Here is a 23,288-nt window from a genome sequence, read left to right on the forward strand (position 1 = left end):
CAGAAACACAGACGACACACAACAAGAGGTGGCAATCTATTCATTAATTGCATTTAATCAATGAGCTCATTATCACTCATGCATTGTCCAACAGGTGTTGAAATAATGGGATTAAAAGGGGAGATCCCTTCAGAAAGACAGAAACAATAGCAAAGACAAAAAACACTTTTGGAATCTGCTTTTAGTCAACACATAAGGAAAGGGTGCACCGGTCCTGGAAATACTGCAATACCAGGTCAATGCGTGGAGTGGACAGAGCAAGCTCTATTTCCATCTCCCTGTTCTAAAAATCCATTTAATATATGGTCCCCAGATAGGGGACGTATCAGATATTAAACTGATAAGAACAGATACTACACTTGATCTTAGCCAAAAGGCCGAGAAGCGATAACCCGAACGGGCCGCGCGTTGCCCGAGCCTGCCCGATACTGCTGTTCAGCCCTTGCAGCGATTCAGCCTACTTCTAGGCAATTCCATGGGGCCCTGCAGGATCACACACTCACAGCTACACGGGAGGTGAATAAAGGCCGGAGAGGAAGCCAGACAGGATTTGCTTCTTTTGCTTGCACCACAATGCAGTGCTGAAAGAGGAGGAATCTACATAAAAACGCCTTCCTGGCAACGCCCAAATGCCCTGCTGCCATGCAGATAAACACTGGCAGCGGCAGCAAGTGCATGCCCACAGCCACCCCTTGTTCCTTCACACCTTGTATCAGCTGTAATCCAGTCCAGTCCAGTGCTGCCTGCTGAGCAGCACTGACCAACACTGCCTGGGCCCAGGCTTTTATCTCTGAGGCCCCATTATGATGTCAGAAAGCTGGCTCTGGAATCCTGAGGGCTCCACTATGACACGTGCAAAGTTCCGTCTGAACTTTATATAAGACGGTGAGGCTCAGTCAGTCACTCAGTGTTGCCTGAGAGGGCAACACTGCAACAGCCGGCCGCCAGGCTGTCTTTTTTTTGCACAGCTAGTTGCCTCCAGGAGGCCACAAGAGGGAGACAAGGGACTGCAAAATGGAAAATAGGCATCCACCAACTTTACAGACAACTTCTCCTTGCTCCTACAACCTCCATCCTTGCACAGTTTGTTATTCTTCTAGGTAACATAGTAACAAATCCAAATTGCTGCTCTCTTTGTAGGCAAGCAAGGCTTTGTTGCAACTGCAATTCTTACTTCTTCTTGAAATGTAGGGACGACAGTACATTCCATCACATCCATCTAGTGTACACAGGTAGGTCCATTGTGGCGGGCAGGCGAGCGGGCGGGCTGCTTTATTGGCTGTTTGCTGTTCCCCTACTCCACTCCACTATTTGACTGTTGTGCTGCATCAATCAATCAATCAATCAATCAATCAATCAATCAATCAATCAATCAATCAATCAATCAGTGGCTGGCTCAGGTGCAGCTCTTTAACTTACCTAAAAGGGAGGGCGGAGAGAAGACAAGGAAGGTGAATGAGGTGTTCCAATGTGAAATGCCGGAAACACAGAAACACAGACGACACACAACAAGAGGTGGCAATCTATTCATTAATTGCATTTAATCAATGAGCTCATTATCACTCATGCATTGTCCAACAGGTGTTGAAATAATGGGATTAAAAGGGGAGATCCCTTCAGAAAGACAGAAACAATAGCAAAGACAAAAAACACTTTTGGAATCTGCTTTTAGTCAACACATAAGGAAAGGGTGCACCGGTCCTGGAAATACTGCAATACCAGGTCAATGCGTGGAGTGGACAGAGCAAGCTCTATTTCCATCTCCCTGTTCTAAAAATCCATTTAATATATGGTCCCCAGATAGGGGACGTATCAGATATTAAACTGATAAGAACAGATACTACACTTGATCTTAGCCAAAAGGCCGAGAAGCGATAACCCGAACGGGCCGCGCGTTGCCCGAGCCTGCCCGATACTGCTGTTCAGCCCTTGCAGCGATTCAGCCTACTTCTAGGCAATTCCATGGGGCCCTGCAGGCTCACACACTCACAGCTACACGGGAGGTGAATAAAGGCCGGAGAGGAAGCCAGACAGGATTTGCTTCTTTTGCTTGCACCACAATGCAGTGCTGAAAGAGGAGGAATCTACATAAAAACGCCTTCCTGGCAACGCCCAAATGCCCTGCTGCCATGCAGATAAACACTGGCAGCGGCAGCAAGTGCATGCCCACAGCCACCCCTTGTTCCTTCACACCTTGTATCAGCTGTAATCCAGTCCAGTCCAGTGCTGCCTGCTGAGCAGCACTGACCAACACTGCCTGGGCCCAGGCTTTTATCTCTGAGGCCCCATTATGATGTCAGAAAGCTGGCTCTGGAATCCTGAGGGCTCCACTATGACACGTGCAAAGTTCCGTCTGAACTTTATATAAGACGGTGAGGCTCAGTCAGTCACTCAGTGTTGCCTGAGAGGGCAACACTGCAACAGCCGGCCGCCAGGCTGTCTTTTTTTTGCACAGCTAGTTGCCTCCAGGAGGCCACAAGAGGGAGACAAGGGACTGCAAAATGGAAAATAGGCATCCACCAACTTTACAGACAACTTCTCCTTGCTCCTACAACCTCCATCCTTGCACAGTTTGTTATTCTTCTAGGTAACATAGTAACAAATCCAAATTGCTGCTCTCTTTGTAGGCAAGCAAGGCTTTGTTGCAACTGCAATTCTTACTTCTTCTTGAAATGTAGGGACGACAGTACATTCCATCACATCCATCTAGTGTACACAGGTAGGTCCATTGTGGCGGGCAGGCGAGCGGGCGGGCTGCTTTATTGGCTGTTTGCTGTTCCCCTACTCCACTCCACTATTTGACTGTTGTGCTGCATCAATCAATCAATCAATCAATCAATCAATCAATCAATCAATCAATCAATCAATCAATCAATCAATCAATCAATCAGTGGCTGGCTCAGGTGCAGCTCTTTAACTTACCTAAAAGGGAGGGCGGAGAGAAGACAAGGAAGGTGAATGAGGTGTTCCAATGTGAAATGCCGGAAACACAGAAACACAGACGACACACAACAAGAGGTGGCAATCTATTCATTAATTGCATTTAATCAATGAGCTCATTATCACTCATGCATTGTCCAACAGGTGTTGAAATAATGGGATTAAAAGGGGAGATCCCTTCAGAAAGACAGAAACAATAGCAAAGACAAAAAACACTTTTGGAATCTGCTTTTAGTCAACACATAAGGAAAGGGTGCACCGGTCCTGGAAATACTGCAATACCAGGTCAATGCGTGGAGTGGACAGAGCAAGCTCTATTTCCATCTCCCTGTTCTAAAAATCCATTTAATATATGGTCCCCAGATAGGGGACGTATCAGATATTAAACTGATAAGAACAGATACTACACTTGATCTTAGCCAAAAGGCCGAGAAGCGATAACCCGAACGGGCCGCGCGTTGCCCGAGCCTGCCCGATACTGCTGTTCAGCCCTTGCAGCGATTCAGCCTACTTCTAGGCAATTCCATGGGGCCCTGCAGGCTCACACACTCACAGCTACACGGGAGGTGAATAAAGGCCGGAGAGGAAGCCAGACAGGATTTGCTTCTTTTGCTTGCACCACAATGCAGTGCTGAAAGAGGAGGAATCTACATAAAAACGCCTTCCTGGCAACGCCCAAATGCCCTGCTGCCATGCAGATAAACACTGGCAGCGGCAGCAAGTGCATGCCCACAGCCACCCCTTGTTCCTTCACACCTTGTATCAGCTGTAATCCAGTCCAGTCCAGTGCTGCCTGCTGAGCAGCACTGACCAACACTGCCTGGGCCCAGGCTTTTATCTCTGAGGCCCCATTATGATGTCAGAAAGCTGGCTCTGGAATCCTGAGGGCTCCACTATGACACGTGCAAAGTTCCGTCTGAACTTTATATAAGACGGTGAGGCTCAGTCAGTCACTCAGTGTTGCCTGAGAGGGCAACACTGCAACAGCCGGCAGCCAGGCTGTCTTTTTTTTGCACAGCTAGTTGCCTCCAGGAGGCCACAAGAGGGAGACAAGGGACTGCAAAATGGAAAATAGGCATCCACCAACTTTACAGACAACTTCTCCTTGCTCCTACAACCTCCATCCTTGCACAGTTTGTTATTCTTCTAGGTAACATAGTAATAAATCCAAATTGCTGCTCTCTTTGTAGGCAAGCAAGGCTTTGTTGCAACTGCAATTCTTACTTCTTCTTGAAATGTAGGGACGACAGTACATTCCATCACATCCATCTAGTGTACACAGGTAGGTCCATTGTGGCGGGCAGGCGAGCGGGCGGGCTGCTTTATTGGCTGTTTGCTGTTCCCCTACTCCACTCCACTATTTGACTGTTGTGCTGCATCAATCAATCAATCAATCAATCAATCAATCAATCAATCAATCAATCAGTGGCTGGCTCAGGTGCAGCTCTTTAACTTACCTAAAAGGGAGGGCGGAGAGAAGACAAGGAAGGTGAATGAGGTGTTCCAATGTGAAATGCCGGAAACACAGAAACACAGACGACACACAACAAGAGGTGGCAATCTATTCATTAATTGCATTTAATCAATGAGCTCATTATCACTCATGCATTGTCCAACAGGTGTTGAAATAATGGGATTAAAAGGGGAGATCCCTTCAGAAAGACAGAAACAATAGCAAAGACAAAAAACACTTTTGGAATCTGCTTTTAGTCAACACATAAGGAAAGGGTGCACCGGTCCTGGAAATACTGCAATACCAGGTCAATGCGTGGAGTGGACAGAGCAAGCTCTATTTCCATCTCCCTGTTCTAAAAATCCATTTAATATATGGTCCCCAGATAGGGGACGTATCAGATATTAAACTGATAAGAACAGATACTACACTTGATCTTAGCCAAAAGGCCGAGAAGCGATAACCCGAACGGGCCGCGCGTTGCCCGAGCCTGCCCGATACTGCTGTTCAGCCCTTGCAGCGATTCAGCCTACTTCTAGGCAATTCCATGGGGCCCTGCAGGCTCACACACTCACAGCTACACGGGAGGTGAATAAAGGCCGGAGAGGAAGCCAGACAGGATTTGCTTCTTTTGCTTGCACCACAATGCAGTGCTGAAAGAGGAGGAATCTACATAAAAACGCCTTCCTGGCAACGCCCAAATGCCCTGCTGCCATGCAGATAAACACTGGCAGCGGCAGCAAGTGCATGCCCACAGCCACCCCTTGTTCCTTCACACCTTGTATCAGCTGTAATCCAGTCCAGTCCAGTGCTGCCTGCTGAGCAGCACTGACCAACACTGCCTGGGCCCAGGCTTTTATCTCTGAGGCCCCATTATGATGTCAGAAAGCTGGCTCTGGAATCCTGAGGGCTCCACTATGACACGTGCAAAGTTCCGTCTGAACTTTATATAAGACGGTGAGGCTCAGTCAGTCACTCAGTGTTGCCTGAGAGGGCAACACTGCAACAGCCGGCCGCCAGGCTGTCTTTTTTTTGCACAGCTAGTTGCCTCCAGGAGGCCACAAGAGGGAGACAAGGGACTGCAAAATGGAAAATAGGCATCCACCAACTTTACAGACAACTTCTCCTTGCTCCTACAACCTCCATCCTTGCACAGTTTGTTATTCTTCTAGGTAACATAGTAACAAATCCAAATTGCTGCTCTCTTTGTAGGCAAGCAAGGCTTTGTTGCAACTGCAATTCTTACTTCTTCTTGAAATGTAGGGACGACAGTACATTCCATCACATCCATCTAGTGTACACAGGTAGGTCCATTGTGGCGGGCAGGCGAGCGGGCGGGCTGCTTTATTGGCTGTTTGCTGTTCCCCTACTCCACTCCACTATTTGACTGTTGTGCTGCATCAATCAATCAATCAATCAATCAATCAAACAATCAATCAATCAATCAATCAATCAATCAGTGGCTGGCTCAGGTGCAGCTCTTTAACTTACCTAAAAGGGAGGGCGGAGAGAAGACAAGGAAGGTGAATGAGGTGTTCCAATGTGAAATGCCGGAAACACAGAAACACAGACGACACACAACAAGAGGTGGCAATCTATTCATTAATTGCATTTAATCAATGAGCTCATTATCACTCATGCATTGTCCAACAGGTGTTGAAATAATGGGATTAAAAGGGGAGATCCCTTCAGAAAGACAGAAACAATAGCAAAGACAAAAAACACTTTTGGAATCTGCTTTTAGTCAACACATAAGGAAAGGGTGCACCGGTCCTGGAAATACTGCAATACCAGGTCAATGCGTGGAGTGGACAGAGCAAGCTCTATTTCCATCTCCCTGTTCTAAAAATCCATTTAATATATGGTCCCCAGATAGGGGACGTATCAGATATTAAACTGATAAGAACAGATACTACACTTGATCTTAGCCAAAAGGCCGAGAAGCGATAACCCGAACGGGCCGCGCGTTGCCCGAGCCTGCCCGATACTGCTGTTCAGCCCTTGCAGCGATTCAGCCTACTTCTAGGCAATTCCATGGGGCCCTGCAGGCTCACACACTCACAGCTACACGGGAGGTGAATAAAGGCCGGAGAGGAAGCCAGACAGGATTTGCTTCTTTTGCTTGCACCACAATGCAGTGCTGAAAGAGGAGGAATCTACATAAAAACGCCTTCCTGGCAACGCCCAAATGCCCTGCTGCCATGCAGATAAACACTGGCAGCGGCAGCAAGTGCATGCCCACAGCCACCCCTTGTTCCTTCACACCTTGTATCAGCTGTAATCCAGTCCAGTCCAGTGCTGCCTGCTGAGCAGCACTGACCAACACTGCCTGGGCCCAGGCTTTTATCTCTGAGGCCCCATTATGATGTCAGAAAGCTGGCTCTGGAATCCTGAGGGCTCCACTATGACACGTGCAAAGTTCCGTCTGAACTTTATATAAGACGGTGAGGCTCAGTCAGTCACTCAGTGTTGCCTGAGAGGGCAACACTGCAACAGCCGGCCGCCAGGCTGTCTTTTTTTTGCACAGCTAGTTGCCTCCAGGAGGCCACAAGAGGGAGACAAGGGACTGCAAAATGGAAAATAGGCATCCACCAACTTTACAGACAACTTCTCCTTGCTCCTACAACCTCCATCCTTGCACAGTTTGTTATTCTTCTAGGTAACATAGTAACAAATCCAAATTGCTGCTCTCTTTGTAGGCAAGCAAGGCTTTGTTGCAACTGCAATTCTTACTTCTTCTTGAAATGTAGGGACGACAGTACATTCCAGCACATCCATCTAGTGTACACAGGTAGGTCCATTGTGGCGGGCAGGCGAGCGGGCGGGCTGCTTTATTGGCTGTTTGCTGTTCCCCTACTCCACTCCACTATTTGACTGTTGTGCTGCATCAATCAATCAATCAATCAATCAATCAATCAATCAATCAATCAATCAATCAATCAATCAATCAATCAGTGGCTGACTCAGGTGCAGCTCTTTAACTTACCTAAAAGGGAGGGCGGAGAGAAGACAAGGAAGGTGAATGAGGTGTTCCAATGTGAAATGCCGGAAACACAGAAACACAGACGACACACAACAAGAGGTGGCAATCTATTCATTAATTGCATTTAATCAATGAGCTCATTATCACTCATGCATTGTCCAACAGGTGTTGAAATAATGGGATTAAAAGGGGAGATCCCTTCAGAAAGACAGAAACAATAGCAAAGACAAAAAACACTTTTGGAATCTGCTTTTAGTCAACACATAAGGAAAGGGTGCACCGGTCCTGGAAATACTGCAATACCAGGTCAATGCGTGGAGTGGACAGAGCAAGCTCTATTTCCATCTCCCTGTTCTAAAAATCCATTTAATATATGGTCCCCAGATAGGGGACGTATCAGATATTAAACTGATAAGAACAGATACTACACTTGATCTTAGCCAAAAGGCCGAGAAGCGATAACCCGAACGGGCCGCGCGTTGCCCGAGCCTGCCCGATACTGCTGTTCAGCCCTTGCAGCGATTCAGCCTACTTCTAGGCAATTCCATGGGGCCCTGCAGGCTCACACACTCACAGCTACACGGGAGGTGAATAAAGGCCGGAGAGGAAGCCAGACAGGATTTGCTTCTTTTGCTTGCACCACAATGCAGTGCTGAAAGAGGAGGAATCTACATAAAAACGCCTTCCTGGCAACGCCCAAATGCCCTGCTGCCATGCAGATAAACACTGGCAGCGGCAGCAAGTGCATGCCCACAGCCACCCCTTGTTCCTTCACACCTTGTATCAGCTGTAATCCAGTCCAGTCCAGTGCTGCCTGCTGAGCAGCACTGACCAACACTGCCTGGGCCCAGGCTTTTATCTCTGAGGCCCCATTATGATGTCAGAAAGCTGGCTCTGGAATCCTGAGGGCTCCACTATGACACGTGCAAAGTTCCGTCTGAACTTTATATAAGACGGTGAGGCTCAGTCAGTCACTCAGTGTTGCCTGAGAGGGCAACACTGCAACAGCCGGCCGCCAGGCTGTCTTTTTTTTGCACAGCTAGTTGCCTCCAGGAGGCCACAAGAGGGAGACAAGGGACTGCAAAATGGAAAATAGGCATCCACCAACTTTACAGACAACTTCTCCTTGCTCCTACAACCTCCATCCTTGCACAGTTTGTTATTCTTCTAGGTAACATAGTAACAAATCCAAATTGCTGCTCTCTTTGTAGGCAAGCAAGGCTTTGTTGCAACTGCAATTCTTACTTCTTCTTGAAATGTAGGGACGACAGTAAATTCCATCACATCCATCTAGTGTACACAGGTAGGTCCATTGTGGCGGGCAGGCGAGCGGGCGGGCTGCTTTATTGGCTGTTTGCTGTTCCCCTACTCCACTCCACTATTTGACTGTTGTGCTGCATCAATCAATCAATCAATCAATCAATCAATCAATCAATCAATCAATCAATCAATCAATCAGTGGCTGGCTCAGGTGCAGCTCTTTAACTTACCTAAAAGGGAGGGCGGAGAGAAGACAAGGAAGGTGAATGAGGTGTTCCAATGTGAAATGCCGGAAACACAGAAACACAGACGACACACAACAAGAGGTGGCAATCTATTCATTAATTGCATTTAATCAATGAGCTCATTATCACTCATGCATTGTCCAACAGGTGTTGAAATAATGGGATTAAAAGGGGAGATCCCTTCAGAAAGACAGAAACAATAGCAAAGACAAAAAACACTTTTGGAATCTGCTTTTAGTCAACACATAAGGAAAGGGTGCACCGGTCCTGGAAATACTGCAATACCAGGTCAATGCGTGGAGTGGACAGAGCAAGCTCTATTTCCATCTCCCTGTTCTAAAAATCCATTTAATATATGGTCCCCAGATAGGGGACGTATCAGATATTAAACTGATAAGAACAGATACTACACTTGATCTTAGCCAAAAGGCCGAGAAGCGATAACCCGAACGGGCCGCGCGTTGCCCGAGCCTGCCCGATACTGCTGTTCAGCCCTTGCAGCGATTCAGCCTACTTCTAGGCAATTCCATGGGGCCCTGCAGGCTCACACACTCACAGCTACACGGGAGGTGAATAAAGGCCGGAGAGGAAGCCAGACAGGATTTGCTTCTTTTGCTTGCACCACAATGCAGTGCTGAAAGAGGAGGAATCTACATAAAAACGCCTTCCTGGCAACGCCCAAATGCCCTGCTGCCATGCAGATAAACACTGGCAGCGGCAGCAAGTGCATGCCCACAGCCACCCCTTGTTCCTTCACACCTTGTATCAGCTGTAATCCAGTCCAGTCCAGTGCTGCCTGCTGAGCAGCACTGACCAACACTGCCTGGGCCCAGGCTTTTATCTCTGAGGCCCCATTATGATGTCAGAAAGCTGGCTCTGGAATCCTGAGGGCTCCACTATGACACGTGCAAAGTTCCGTCTGAACTTTATATAAGACGGTGAGGCTCAGTCAGTCACTCAGTGTTGCCTGAGAGGGCAACACTGCAACAGCCGGCCGCCAGGCTGTCTTTTTTTTGCACAGCTAGTTGCCTCCAGGAGGCCACAAGAGGGAGACAAGGGACTGCAAAATGGAAAATAGGCATCCACCAACTTTACAGACAACTTCTCCTTGCTCCTACAACCTCCATCCTTGCACAGTTTGTTATTCTTCTAGGTAACATAGTAACAAATCCAAATTGCTGCTCTCTTTGTAGGCAAGCAAGGCTTTGTTGCAACTGCAATTCTTACTTCTTCTTGAAATGTAGGGACGACAGTACATTCCATCACATCCATCTAGTGTACACAGGTAGGTCCATTGTGGCGGGCAGGCGAGCGGGCGGGCTGCTTTATTGGCTGTTTGCTGTTCCCCTACTCCACTCCACTATTTGACTGTTGTGCTGCATCAATCAATCAATCAATCAATCAATCAATCAATCAATCAATCAATCAATCAATCAATCAATCAGTGGCTGGCTCAGGTGCAGCTCTTTAACTTACCTAAAAGGGAGGGCGGAGAGAAGACAAGGAAGGTGAATGAGGTGTTCCAATGTGAAATGCCGGAAACACAGAAACACAGACGACACACAACAAGAGGTGGCAATCTATTCATTAATTGCATTTAATCAATGAGCTCATTATCACTCATGCATTGTCCAACAGGTGTTGAAATAATGGGATTAAAAGGGGAGATCCCTTCAGAAAGACAGAAACAATAGCAAAGACAAAAAACACTTTTGGAATCTGCTTTTAGTCAACACATAAGGAAAGGGTGCACCGGTCCTGGAAATACTGCAATACCAGGTCAATGCGTGGAGTGGACAGAGCAAGCTCTATTTCCATCTCCCTGTTCTAAAAATCCATTTAATATATGGTCCCCAGATAGGGGACGTATCAGATATTAAACTGATAAGAACAGATACTACACTTGATCTTAGCCAAAAGGCCGAGAAGCGATAACCCGAACGGGCCGCGCGTTGCCCGAGCCTGCCCGATACTGCTGTTCAGCCCTTGCAGCGATTCAGCCTACTTCTAGGCAATTCCATGGGGCCCTGCAGGCTCACACACTCACAGCTACACGGGAGGTGAATAAAGGCCGGAGAGGAAGCCAGACAGGATTTGCTTCTTTTGCTTGCACCACAATGCAGTGCTGAAAGAGGAGGAATCTACATAAAAACGCCTTCCTGGCAACGCCCAAATGCCCTGCTGCCATGCAGATAAACACTGGCAGCGGCAGCAAGTGCATGCCCACAGCCACCCCTTGTTCCTTCACACCTTGTATCAGCTGTAATCCAGTCCAGTCCAGTGCTGCCTGCTGAGCAGCACTGACCAACACTGCCTGGGCCCAGGCTTTTATCTCTGAGGCCCCATTATGATGTCAGAAAGCTGGCTCTGGAATCCTGAGGGCTCCACTATGACACGTGCAAAGTTCCGTCTGAACTTTATATAAGACGGTGAGGCTCAGTCAGTCACTCAGTGTTGCCTGAGAGGGCAACACTGCAACAGCCGGCCGCCAGGCTGTCTTTTTTTTGCACAGCTAGTTGCCTCCAGGAGGCCACAAGAGGGAGACAAGGGACTGCAAAATGGAAAATAGGCATCCACCAACTTTACAGACAACTTCTCCTTGCTCCTACAACCTCCATCCTTGCACAGTTTGTTATTCTTCTAGGTAACATAGTAATAAATCAAAATTGCTGCTCTCTTTGTAGGCAAGCAAGGCTTTGTTGCAACTGCAATTCTTACTTCTTCTTGAAATGTAGGGACGACAGTACATTCCATCACATCCATCTAGTGTACACAGGTAGGTCCATTGTGGCGGGCAGGCGAGCGGGCGGGCTGCTTTATTGGCTGTTTGCTGTTCCCCTACTCCACTCCACTATTTGACTGTTGTGCTGCATCAATCAATCAATCAATCAATCAATCAATCAATCAATCAATCAATCAGTGGCTGGCTCAGGTGCAGCTCTTTAACTTACCTAAAAGGGAGGGCGGAGAGAAGACAAGGAAGGTGAATGAGGTGTTCCAATGTGAAATGCCGGAAACACAGAAACACAGACGACACACAACAAGAGGTGGCAATCTATTCATTAATTGCATTTAATCAATGAGCTCATTATCACTCATGCATTGTCCAACAGGTGTTGAAATAATGGGATTAAAAGGGGAGATCCCTTCAGAAAGACAGAAACAATAGCAAAGACAAAAAACACTTTTGGAATCTGCTTTTAGTCAACACATAAGGAAAGGGTGCACCGGTCCTGGAAATACTGCAATACCAGGTCAATGCGTGGAGTGGACAGAGCAAGCTCTATTTCCATCTCCCTGTTCTAAAAATCCATTTAATATATGGTCCCCAGATAGGGGACGTATCAGATATTAAACTGATAAGAACAGATACTACACTTGATCTTAGCCAAAAGGCCGAGAAGCGATAACCCGAACGGGCCGCGCGTTGCCCGAGCCTGCCCGATACTGCTGTTCAGCCCTTGCAGCGATTCAGCCTACTTCTAGGCAATTCCATGGGGCCCTGCAGGCTCACACACTCACAGCTACACGGGAGGTGAATAAAGGCCGGAGAGGAAGCCAGACAGGATTTGCTTCTTTTGCTTGCACCACAATGCAGTGCTGAAAGAGGAGGAATCTACATAAAAACGCCTTCCTGGCAACGCCCAAATGCCCTGCTGCCATGCAGATAAACACTGGCAGCGGCAGCAAGTGCATGCCCACAGCCACCCCTTGTTCCTTCACACCTTGTATCAGCTGTAATCCAGTCTAGTCCAGTGCTGCCTGCTGAGCAGCACTGACCAACACTGCCTGGGCCCAGGCTTTTATCTCTGAGGCCCCATTATGATGTCAGAAAGCTGGCTCTGGAATCCTGAGGGCTCCACTATGACACGTGCAAAGTTCCGTCTGAACTTTATATAAGACGGTGAGGCTCAGTCAGTCACTCAGTGTTGCCTGAGAGGGCAACACTGCAACAGCCGGCCGCCAGGCTGTCTTTTTTTTGCACAGCTAGTTGCCTCCAGGAGGCCACAAGAGGGAGACAAGGGACTGCAAAATGGAAAATAGGCATCCACCAACTTTACAGACAACTTCTCCTTGCTCCTACAACCTCCATCCTTGCACAGTTTGTTATTCTTCTAGGTAACATAGTAACAAATCCAAATTGCTGCTCTCTTTGTAGGCAAGCAAGGCTTTGTTGCAACTGCAATTCTTACTTCTTCTTGAAATGTAGGGACGACAGTACATTCCATCACATCCATCTAGTGTACACAGGTAGGTCCATTGTGGCGGGCAGGCGAGCGGGCGGGCTGCTTTATTGGCTGTTTGCTGTTCCCCTACTCCACTCCACTATTTGACTGTTGTGCTGCATCAATCAATCAATCAATCAATCAATCAATCAATCAATCAATCAATCAATCAATCAATCAATCAATCAGTGGCTGGCTCAGGTGCAGCTCTTTAACTTACCTAAAAGGGAGGGCGGAGAGAAGACAAGGAAGGTGAATGAGGTGTTCCAATGTGAAATGCCGGAAACACAGAAACACAGACGACACACAACAAGAGGTGGCAATCTATTCATTAATTGCATTTAATCAATGAGCTCATTATCACTCATGCATTGTCCAACAGGTGTTGAAATAATGGGATTAAAAGGGGAGATCCCTTCAGAAAGACAGAAACAATAGCAAAGACAAAAAACACTTTTGGAATCTGCTTTTAGTCAACACATAAGGAAAGGGTGCACCGGTCCTGGAAATACTGCAATACCAGGTCAATGCGTGGAGTGGACAGAGCAAGCTCTATTTCCATCTCCCTGTTCTAAAAATCCATTTAATATATGGTCCCCAGATAGGGGACGTATCAGATATTAAACTGATAAGAACAGATACTACACTTGATCTTAGCCAAAAGGCCGAGAAGCGATAACCCGAACGGGCCGCGCGTTGCCCGAGCCTGCCCGATACTGCTGTTCAGCCCTTGCAGCGATTCAGCCTACTTCTAGGCAATTCCATGGGGCCCTGCAGGCTCACACACTCACAGCTACACGGGAGGTGAATAAAGGCCGGAGAGGAAGCCAGACAGGATTTGCTTCTTTTGCTTGCACCACAATGCAGTGCTGAAAGAGGAGGAATCTACATAAAAACGCCTTCCTGGCAACGCCCAAATGCCCTGCTGCCATGCAGATAAACACTGGCAGCGGCAGCAAGTGCATGCCCACAGCCACCCCTTGTTCCTTCACACCTTGTATCAGCTGTAATCCAGTCCAGTCCAGTGCTGCCTGCTGAGCAGCACTGACCAACACTGCCTGGGCCCAGGCTTTTATCTCTGAGGCCCCATTATGATGTCAGAAAGCTGGCTCTGGAATCCTGAGGGCTCCACTATGACACGTGCAAAGTTCCGTCTGAACTTTATATAAGACGGTGAGGCTCAGTCAGTCACTCAGTGTTGCCTGAGAGGGCAACACTGCAACAGCCGGCCGCCAGGCTGTCTTTTTTTTGCACAGCTAGTTGCCTCCAGGAGGCCACAAGAGGGAGACAAGGGACTGCAAAATGGAAAATAGGCATCCACCAACTTTACAGACAACTTCTCCTTGCTCCTACAACCTCCATCCTTGCACAGTTTGTTATTCTTCTAGGTAACATAGTAACAAATCCAAATTGCTGCTCTCTTTGTAGGCAAGCAAGGCTTTGTTGCAACTGCAATTCTTACTTCTTCTTGAAATGTAGGGACGACAGTACATTCCATCACATCCATCTAGTGTACACAGGTAGGTCCATTGTGGCGGGCAGGCGAGCGGGCGGGCTGCTTTATTGGCTGTTTGCTGTTCCCCTACTCCACTCCACTATTTGACTGTTGTGCTGCATCAATCAATCAATCAATCAATCAATCAATCAATCAATCAATCAATCAGTGGCTGGCTCAGGTGCAGCTCTTTAACTTACCTAAAAGGGAGGGCGGAGAGAAGACAAGGAAGGTGAATGAGGTGTTCCAATGTGAAATGCCGGAAACACAGAAACACAGACGACACACAACAAGAGGTGGCAATCTATTCATTAATTGCATTTAATCAATGAGCTCATTATCACTCATGCATTGTCCAACAGGTGTTGAAATAATGGGATTAAAAGGGGAGATCCCTTCAGAAAGACAGAAACAATAGCAAAGACAAAAAACACTTTTGGAATCTGCTTTTAGTCAACACATAAGGAAAGGGTGCACCGGTCCTGGAAATACTGCAATACCAGGTCAATGCGTGGAGTGGACAGAGCAAGCTCTATTTCCATCTCCCTGTTCTAAAAATCCATTTAATATATGGTCCCCAGATAGGGGACGTATCAGATATTAAACTGATAAGAACAGATACTACACTTGATCTTAGCCAAAAGGCCGAGAAGCGATAACCCGAACGGGCCGCGCGTTGCCCGAGCCTGCCCGATACTGCTGTTCAGCCCTTGCAGCGATTCAGCCTACTTCTAGGCAATTCCATGGGGCCCTGCAGGCTCACACACTCACAGCTACACGGGAGGTGAATAAAGGCCGGAGAGGAAGCCAGACAGGATTTGCTTCTTTTGCTTGCACCACAATGCAGTGCTGAAAGAGGAGGAATCTACATAAAAACGCCTTCCTGGCAACGCCCAAATGCCCTGCTGCCATGCAGATAAACACTGGCAGCGGCAGCAAGTGCATGCCCACAGCCACCCCTTGTTCCTTCACACCTTGTATCAGCTGTAATCCAGTCCAGTCCAGTGCTGCCTGCTGAGCAGCACTGACCAACACTGCCTGGGCCCAGGCTTTTATCTCTGAGGCCCCATTATGATGTCAGAAAGCTGGCTCTGGAATCCTGAGGGCTCCACTATGACACGTGCAAAGTTCCGTCTGAACTTTATATAAGACGGTGAGGCTCAGTCAGTCACTCAGTGTTGCCTGAGAGGGCAACACTGCAACAGCCGGCCGCCAGGCTGTCTTTTTTTTGCACAGCTAGTTGCCTCCAGGAGGCCACAAGAGGGAGACAAGGGACTGCAAAATGGAAAATAGGCATCCACCAACTTTACAGACAACTTCTCCTTGCTCCTACAACCTCCATCCTTGCACAGTTTGTTATTCTTCTAGGTAACATAGTAACAAATCCAAATTGCTGCTCTCTTTGTAGGCAAGCAAGGCTTTGTTGCAACTGCAATTCTTACTTCTTCTTGAAATGTAGGGACGACAGTACATTCCATCACATCCATCTAGTGTACACAGGTAGGTCCATTGTGGCGGGCAGGCGAGCGGGCGGGCTGCTTTATTGGCTGTTTGCTGTTCCCCTACTCCACTCCACTATTTGACTGTTGTGCTGCATCAATCAATCAATCAATCAATCAATCAATCAATCAGTGGCTGGCTCAGGTGCAGCTCTTTAACTTACCTAAAAGGGAGGGCGGAGAGAAGACAAGGAAGGTGAATGAGGTGTTCCAATGTGAAATGCCGGAAACACAGAAACACAGACGACACACAACAAGAGGTGGCAATCTATTCATTAATTGCATTTAATCAATGAGCTCATTATCACTCATGCATTGTCCAACAGGTGTTGAAATAATGGGATTAAAAGGGGAGATCCCTTCAGAAAGACAGAAACAATAGCAAAGACAAAAAACACTTTTGGAATCTGCTTTTAGTCAACACATAAGGAAAGGGTGCACCGGTCCTGGAAATACTGCAATACCAGGTCAATGCGTGGAGTGGACAGAGCAAGCTCTATTTCCATCTCCCTGTTCTAAAAATCCATTTAATATATGGTCCCCAGATAGGGGACGTATCAGATATTAAACTGATAAGAACAGATACTACACTTGATCTTAGCCAAAAGGCCGAGAAGCGATAACCCGAACGGGCCGCGCGTTGCCCGAGCCTGCCCGATACTGCTGTTCAGCCCTTGCAGCGATTCAGCCTACTTCTAGGCAATTCCATGGGGCCCTGCAGGCTCACACACTCACAGCTACACGGGAGGTGAATAAAGGCCGGAGAGGAAGCCAGACAGGATTTGCTTCTTTTGCTTGCACCACAATGCAGTGCTGAAAGAGGAGGAATCTACATAAAAACGCCTTCCTGGCAACGCCCAAATGCCCTGCTGCCATGCAGATAAACACTGGCAGCGGCAGCAAGTGCATGCCCACAGCCACCCCTTGTTCCTTCACACCTTGTATCAGCTGTAATCCAGTCCAGTCCAGTGCTGCCTGCTGAGCAGCACTGACCAACACTGCCTGGGCCCAGGCTTTTATCTCTGAGGCCCCATTATGATGTCAGAAAGCTGGCTCTGGAATCCTGAGGGCTCCACTATGACACGTGCAAAGTTCCGTCTGAACTTTATATAAGACGGTGAGGCTCAGTCAGTCACTCAGTGTTGCCTGAGAGGGCAGCACTGCAACAGCCGGCCGCCAGGCTGTCTTTTTTTTGCACAGCTAGTTGCCTCCAGGAGGCCACAAGAGGGAGACAAGGGACTGCAAAATGGAAAATAGGCATCCACCAACTTTACAGACAACTTCTCCTTGCTCCTACAACCTCCATCCTTGCACAGTTTGTTATTCTTCTAGGTAACATAGTAACAAATCCAAATTGCTGCTCTCTTTGTAGGCAAGCAAGGCTTTGTTGCAACTGCAATTCTTACTTCTTCTTGAAATGTAGGGACGACAGTACATTCCATCACATCCATCTAGTGTACACAGGTAGGTCCATTGTGGCGGGCAGGCGAGCGGGCGGGCTGCTTTATTGGCTGTTTGCTGTTCCCCTACTCCACTCCACTATTTGACTGTTGTGCTGCATCAATCAATCAATCAATCAATCAATCAATCAATCAATCAATCAATCAGTGGCTGGCTCAGGTGCAGCTCTTTAACTTACCTAAAAGGGAGGGCGGAGAGAAGACAAGGAAGGTGAATGAGGTGTTCCAATGTGAAATGCCGGAAACACAGAAACACAGACGACACACAACAAGAGGTGGCAATCTATTCATTAATTGCATTTAATCAATGAGCTCATTATCACTCATGCATTGTCCAACAGGTGTTGAAATAATGGGATTAAAAGGGGAGATCCCTTCAGAAAGACAGAAACAATAGCAAAGACAAAAAACACTTTTGGAATCTGCTTTTAGTCAACACATAAGGAAAGGGTGCACCGGTCCTGGAAATACTGCAATACCAGGTCAATGCGTGGAGTGGACAGAGCAAGCTCTATTTCCATCTCCCTGTTCTAAAAATCCATTTAATATATGGTCCCCAGATAGGGGACGTATCAGATATTAAACTGATAAGAACAGATACTACACTTGATCTTAGCCAAAAGGCCGAGAAGCGATAACCCGAACGGGCCGCGCGTTGCCCGAGCCTGCCCGATACTGCTGTTCAGCCCTTGCAGCGATTCAGCCTACTTCTAGGCAATTCCATGGGGCCCTGCAGGCTCACACACTCACAGCTACACGGGAGGTGAATAAAGGCCGGAGAGGAAGCCAGACAGGATTTGCTTCTTTTGCTTGCACCACAATGCAGTGCTGAAAGAGGAGGAATCTACATAAAAACGCCTTCCTGGCAACGCCCAAATGCCCTGCTGCCATGCAGATAAACACTGGCAGCGGCAGCAAGTGCATGCCCACAGCCACCCCTTGTTCCTTCACACCTTGTATCAGCTGTAATCCAGTCCAGTCCAGTGCTGCCTGCTGAGCAGCACTGACCAACACTGCCTGGGCCCAGGCTTTTATCTCTGAGGCCCCATTATGATGTCAGAAAGCTGGCTCTGGAATCCTGAGGGCTCCACTATGACACGTGCAAAGTTCCGTCTGAACTTTATATAAGACGGTGAGGCTCAGTCAGTCACTCAGTGTTGCCTGAGAGGGCAACACTGCAACAGCCGGCCGCCAGGCTGTCTTTTTTTTGCACAGCTAGTTGCCTCCAGGAGGCCACAAGAGGGAGACAAGGGACTGCAAAATGGAAAATAGGCATCCACCAACTTTACAGACAACTTCTCCTTGCTCCTACAACCTCCATCCTTGCACAGTTTGTTATTCTTCTAGGTAACATAGTAACAAATCCAAATTGCTGCTCTCTTTGTAGGCAAGCAAGGCTTTGTTGCAACTGCAATTCTTACTTCTTCTTGAAATGTAGGGACGACAGTACATTCCATCACATCCATCTAGTGTACACAGGTAGGTCCATTGTGGCGGGCAGGCGAGCGGGCAGGCTGCTTTATTGGCTGTTTGCTGTTCCCCTACTCCACTCCACTATTTGACTGTTGTGCTGCATCAATCAATCAATCAATCAATCAATCAATCAATCAATCAATCAATCAGTGGCTGGCTCAGGTGCAGCTCTTTAACTTACCTAAAAGGGAGGGCGGAGAGAAGACAAGGAAGGTGAATGAGGTGTTCCAATGTGAAATGCCGGAAACACAGAAACACAGACGACACACAACAAGAGGTGGCAATCTATTCATTAATTGCATTTAATCAATGAGCTCATTATCACTCATGCATTGTCCAACAGGTGTTGAAATAATGGGATTAAAAGGGGAGATCCCTTCAGAAAGACAGAAACAATAGCAAAGACAAAAAACACTTTTGGAATCTGCTTTTAGTCAACACATAAGGAAAGGGTGCACCGGTCCTGGAAATACTGCAATACCAGGTCAATGCGTGGAGTGGACAGAGCAAGCTCTATTTCCATCTCCCTGTTCTAAAAATCCATTTAATATATGGTCCCCAGATAGGGGACGTATCAGATATTAAACTGATAAGAACAGATACTACACTTGATCTTAGCCAAAAGGCCGAGAAGCGATAACCCGAACGGGCCGCGCGTTGCCCGAGCCTGCCCGATACTGCTGTTCAGCCCTTGCAGCGATTCAGCCTACTTCTAGGCAATTCCATGGGGCCCTGCAGGCTCACACACTCACAGCTACACGGGAGGTGAATAAAGGCCGGAGAGGAAGCCAGACAGGATTTGCTTCTTTTGCTTGCACCACAATGCAGTGCTGAAAAAGGAGGAATCTACATAAAAACGCCTTCCTGGCAACGCCCAAATGCCCTGCTGCCATGCAGATAAACACTGGCAGCGGCAGCAAGTGCATGCCCACAGCCACCCCTTGTTCCTTCACACCTTGTATCAGCTGTAATCCAGTCCAGTCCAGTGCTGCCTGCTGAGCAGCACTGACCAACACTGCCTGGGCCCAGGCTTTTATCTCTGAGGCCCCATTATGATGTCAGAAAGCTGGCTCTGGAATCCTGAGGGCTCCACTATGACACGTGCAAAGTTCCGTCTGAACTTTATATAAGACGGTGAGGCTCAGTCAGTCACTCAGTGTTGCCTGAGAGGGCAACACTGCAACAGCCGGCCGCCAGGCTGTCTTTTTTTTGCACAGCTAGTTGCCTCCAGGAGGCCACAAGAGGGAGACAAGGGACTGCAAAATGGAAAATAGGCATCCACCAACTTTACAGACAACTTCTCCTTGCTCCTACAACCTCCATCCTTGCACAGTTTGTTATTCTTCTAGGTAACATAGTAACAAATCCAAATTGCTGCTCTCTTTGTAGGCAAGCAAGGCTTTGTTGCAACTGCAATTCTTACTTCTTCTTGAAATGTAGGGACGACAGTACATTCCATCACATCCATCTAGTGTACACAGGTAGGTCCATTGTGGCGGGCAGGCGAGCGGGCGGGCTGCTTTATTGGCTGTTTGCTGTTCCCCTACTCCACTCCACTATTTGACTGTTGTGCTGCATCAATCAATCAATCAATCAATCAATCAATCAATCAATCAATCAATCAATCAATCAGTGGCTGGCTCAGGTGCAGCTCTTTAACTTACCTAAAAGGGAGGGCGGAGAGAAGACAAGGAAGGTGAATGAGGTGTTCCAATGTGAAATGCCGGAAACACAGAAACACAGACGACACACAACAAGAGGTGGCAATCTATTCATTAATTGCATTTAATCAATGAGCTCATTATCACTCATGCATTGTCCAACAGGTGTTGAAATAATGGGATTAAAAGGGGAGATCCCTTCAGAAAGACAGAAACAATAGCAAAGACAAAAAACACTTTTGGAATCTGCTTTTAGTCAACACATAAGGAAAGGGTGCACCGGTCCTGGAAATACTGCAATACCAGGTCAATGCGTGGAGTGGACAGAGCAAGCTCTATTTCCATCTCCCTGTTCTAAAAATCCATTTAATATATGGTCCCCAGATAGGGGACGTATCAGATATTAAACTGATAAGAACAGATACTACACTTGATCTTAGCCAAAAGGCCGAGAAGCGATAACCCGAACGGGCCGCGCGTTGCCCGAGCCTGCCCGATACTGCTGTTCAGCCCTTGCAGCGATTCAGCCTACTTCTAGGCAATTCCATGGGGCCCTGCAGGCTCACACACTCACAGCTACACGGGAGGTGAATAAAGGCCGGAGAGGAAGCCAGACAGGATTTGCTTCTTTTGCTTGCACCACAATGCAGTGCTGAAAGAGGAGGAATCTACATAAAAACGCCTTCCTGGCAACGCCCAAATGCCCTGCTGCCATGCAGATAAACACTGGCAGCGGCAGCAAGTGCATGCCCACAGCCACCCCTTGTTCCTTCACACCTTGTATCAGCTGTAATCCAGTCCAGTCCAGTGCTGCCTGCTGAGCAGCACTGACCAACACTGCCTGGGCCCAGGCTTTTATCTCTGAGGCCCCATTATGATGTCAGAAAGCTGGCTCTGGAATCCTGAGGGCTCCACTATGACACGTGCAAAGTTCCGTCTGAACTTTATATAAGACGGTGAGGCTCAGTCAGTCACTCAGTGTTGCCTGAGAGGGCAACACTGCAACAGCCGGCCGCCAGGCTGTCTTTTTTTTGCACAGCTAGTTGCCTCCAGGAGGCCACAAGAGGGAGACAAGGGACTGCAAAATGGAAAATAGGCATCCACCAACTTTACAGACAACTTCTCCTTGCTCCTACAACCTCCATCCTTGCACAGTTTGTTATTCTTCTAGGTAACATAGTAACAAATCCAAATTGCTGCTCTCTTTGTAGGCAAGCAAGGCTTTGTTGCAACTGCAATTCTTACTTCTTCTTGAAATGTAGGGACGACAGTACATTCCATCACATCCATCTAGTGTACACAGGTAGGTCCATTGTGGCGGGCAGGCGAGCGGGCGGGCTGCTTTATTGGCTGTTTGCTGTTCCCCTACTCCACTCCACTATTTGACTGTTGTGCTGCATCAATCAATCAATCAATCAATCAATCAATCAATCAATCAATCAATCAATCAGTGGCTGGCTCAGGTGCAGCTCTTTAACTTACCTAAAAGGGAGGGCGGAGAGAAGACAAGGAAGGTGAATGAGGTGTTCCAATGTGAAATGCCGGAAACACAGAAACACAGACGACACACAACAAGAGGTGGCAATCTATTCATTAATTGCATTTAATCAATGAGCTCATTATCACTCATGCATTGTCCAACAGGTGTTGAAATAATGGGATTAAAAGGGGAGATCCCTTCAGAAAGACAGAAACAATAGCAAAGACAAAAAACACTTTTGGAATCTGCTTTTAGTCAACACATAAGGAAAGGGTGCACCGGTCCTGGAAATACTGCAATACCAGGTCAATGCGTGGAGTGGACAGAGCAAGCTCTATTTCCATCTCCCTGTTCTAAAAATCCATTTAATATATGGTCCCCAGATAGGGGACGTATCAGATATTAAACTGATAAGAACAGATACTACACTTGATCTTAGCCAAAAGGCCGAGAAGCGATAACCCGAACGGGCCGCGCGTTGCCCGAGCCTGCCCGATACTGCTGTTCATCCCTTGCAGCGATTCAGCCTACTTCTAGGCAATTCCATGGGGCCCTGCAGGCTCACACACTCACAGCTACACGGGAGGTGAATAAAGGCCGGAGAGGAAGCCAGACAGGATTTGCTTCTTTTGCTTGCACCACAATGCAGTGCTGAAAGAGGAGGAATCTACATAAAAACGCCTTCCTGGCAACGCCCAAATGCCCTGCTGCCATGCAGATAAACACTGGCAGCGGCAGCAAGTGCATGCCCACAGCCACCCCTTGTTCCTTCACACCTTGTATCAGCTGTAATCCAGTCCAGTCCAGTGCTGCCTGCTGAGCAGCACTGACCAACACTGCCTGGGCCCAGGCTTTTATCTCTGAGGCCCCATTATGATGTCAGAAAGCTGGCTCTGGAATCCTGAGGGCTCCACTATGACACGTGCAAAGTTCCGTCTGAACTTTATATAAGACGGTGAGGCTCAGTCAGTCACTCAGTGTTGCCTGAGAGGGCAACACTGCAACAGCCGGCCGCCAGGCTGTCTTTTTTTTGCACAGCTAGTTGCCTCCAGGAGGCCACAAGAGGGAGACAAGGGACTGCAAAATGGAAAATAGGCATCCACCAACTTTACA

General features: G+C 47.8%; 16 non-coding genes across 16 annotated transcripts; all 16 read right to left on the bottom strand.

The window, feature by feature from the left end:
* Positions 1-198: 198 nt before the first annotated feature.
* Positions 199-389, bottom strand: LOC142730127 (U2 spliceosomal RNA). The gene has a single exon (XR_012878785.1). It is a non-coding gene; the product is annotated as a U2 spliceosomal RNA (small nuclear RNA).
* A 1,296-nt stretch (positions 390-1,685) lies between these two features.
* Positions 1,686-1,876, bottom strand: LOC142730128 (U2 spliceosomal RNA). Its single transcript, XR_012878786.1, has one exon. It is a non-coding gene; the product is annotated as a U2 spliceosomal RNA (small nuclear RNA).
* Positions 1,877-3,188: 1,312 nt separating this feature from the next.
* On the bottom strand, positions 3,189-3,379 carry LOC142730129 (U2 spliceosomal RNA). Its single transcript, XR_012878787.1, has one exon. It is a non-coding gene; the product is annotated as a U2 spliceosomal RNA (small nuclear RNA).
* A 1,284-nt stretch (positions 3,380-4,663) lies between these two features.
* On the bottom strand, positions 4,664-4,854 carry LOC142730131 (U2 spliceosomal RNA). Its single transcript, XR_012878788.1, has one exon. It is a non-coding gene; the product is annotated as a U2 spliceosomal RNA (small nuclear RNA).
* Positions 4,855-6,150: 1,296 nt separating this feature from the next.
* Positions 6,151-6,341, bottom strand: LOC142730132 (U2 spliceosomal RNA). Its single transcript, XR_012878789.1, has one exon. It is a non-coding gene; the product is annotated as a U2 spliceosomal RNA (small nuclear RNA).
* Positions 6,342-7,645: 1,304 nt separating this feature from the next.
* LOC142730133 (U2 spliceosomal RNA) lies at positions 7,646-7,836 on the bottom strand. Its single transcript, XR_012878790.1, has one exon. It is a non-coding gene; the product is annotated as a U2 spliceosomal RNA (small nuclear RNA).
* A 1,296-nt stretch (positions 7,837-9,132) lies between these two features.
* Positions 9,133-9,323, bottom strand: LOC142730134 (U2 spliceosomal RNA). Its single transcript, XR_012878791.1, has one exon. It is a non-coding gene; the product is annotated as a U2 spliceosomal RNA (small nuclear RNA).
* Positions 9,324-10,623: 1,300 nt separating this feature from the next.
* Positions 10,624-10,814, bottom strand: LOC142730136 (U2 spliceosomal RNA). Its single transcript, XR_012878793.1, has one exon. It is a non-coding gene; the product is annotated as a U2 spliceosomal RNA (small nuclear RNA).
* A 1,284-nt stretch (positions 10,815-12,098) lies between these two features.
* Positions 12,099-12,289, bottom strand: LOC142730137 (U2 spliceosomal RNA). The gene has a single exon (XR_012878794.1). It is a non-coding gene; the product is annotated as a U2 spliceosomal RNA (small nuclear RNA).
* Positions 12,290-13,593: 1,304 nt separating this feature from the next.
* Positions 13,594-13,784, bottom strand: LOC142730138 (U2 spliceosomal RNA). Its single transcript, XR_012878795.1, has one exon. It is a non-coding gene; the product is annotated as a U2 spliceosomal RNA (small nuclear RNA).
* Positions 13,785-15,068: 1,284 nt separating this feature from the next.
* LOC142730139 (U2 spliceosomal RNA) lies at positions 15,069-15,259 on the bottom strand. Its single transcript, XR_012878796.1, has one exon. It is a non-coding gene; the product is annotated as a U2 spliceosomal RNA (small nuclear RNA).
* Positions 15,260-16,531: 1,272 nt separating this feature from the next.
* On the bottom strand, positions 16,532-16,722 carry LOC142730140 (U2 spliceosomal RNA). The gene has a single exon (XR_012878797.1). It is a non-coding gene; the product is annotated as a U2 spliceosomal RNA (small nuclear RNA).
* A 1,284-nt stretch (positions 16,723-18,006) lies between these two features.
* LOC142730142 (U2 spliceosomal RNA) lies at positions 18,007-18,197 on the bottom strand. Its single transcript, XR_012878798.1, has one exon. It is a non-coding gene; the product is annotated as a U2 spliceosomal RNA (small nuclear RNA).
* Positions 18,198-19,481: 1,284 nt separating this feature from the next.
* Positions 19,482-19,672, bottom strand: LOC142730143 (U2 spliceosomal RNA). Its single transcript, XR_012878799.1, has one exon. It is a non-coding gene; the product is annotated as a U2 spliceosomal RNA (small nuclear RNA).
* Positions 19,673-20,964: 1,292 nt separating this feature from the next.
* LOC142730144 (U2 spliceosomal RNA) lies at positions 20,965-21,155 on the bottom strand. The gene has a single exon (XR_012878800.1). It is a non-coding gene; the product is annotated as a U2 spliceosomal RNA (small nuclear RNA).
* A 1,288-nt stretch (positions 21,156-22,443) lies between these two features.
* LOC142730145 (U2 spliceosomal RNA) lies at positions 22,444-22,634 on the bottom strand. The gene has a single exon (XR_012878801.1). It is a non-coding gene; the product is annotated as a U2 spliceosomal RNA (small nuclear RNA).
* Between the last annotated feature and the right edge of the window lie 654 nt (positions 22,635-23,288).

Source organism: Rhinoderma darwinii, unplaced genomic scaffold, assembly GCF_050947455.1.
Source record: "Rhinoderma darwinii isolate aRhiDar2 unplaced genomic scaffold, aRhiDar2.hap1 Scaffold_742, whole genome shotgun sequence".
In the NCBI taxonomy this organism is placed as follows: Eukaryota; Metazoa; Chordata; class Amphibia; order Anura; family Rhinodermatidae; genus Rhinoderma; species Rhinoderma darwinii.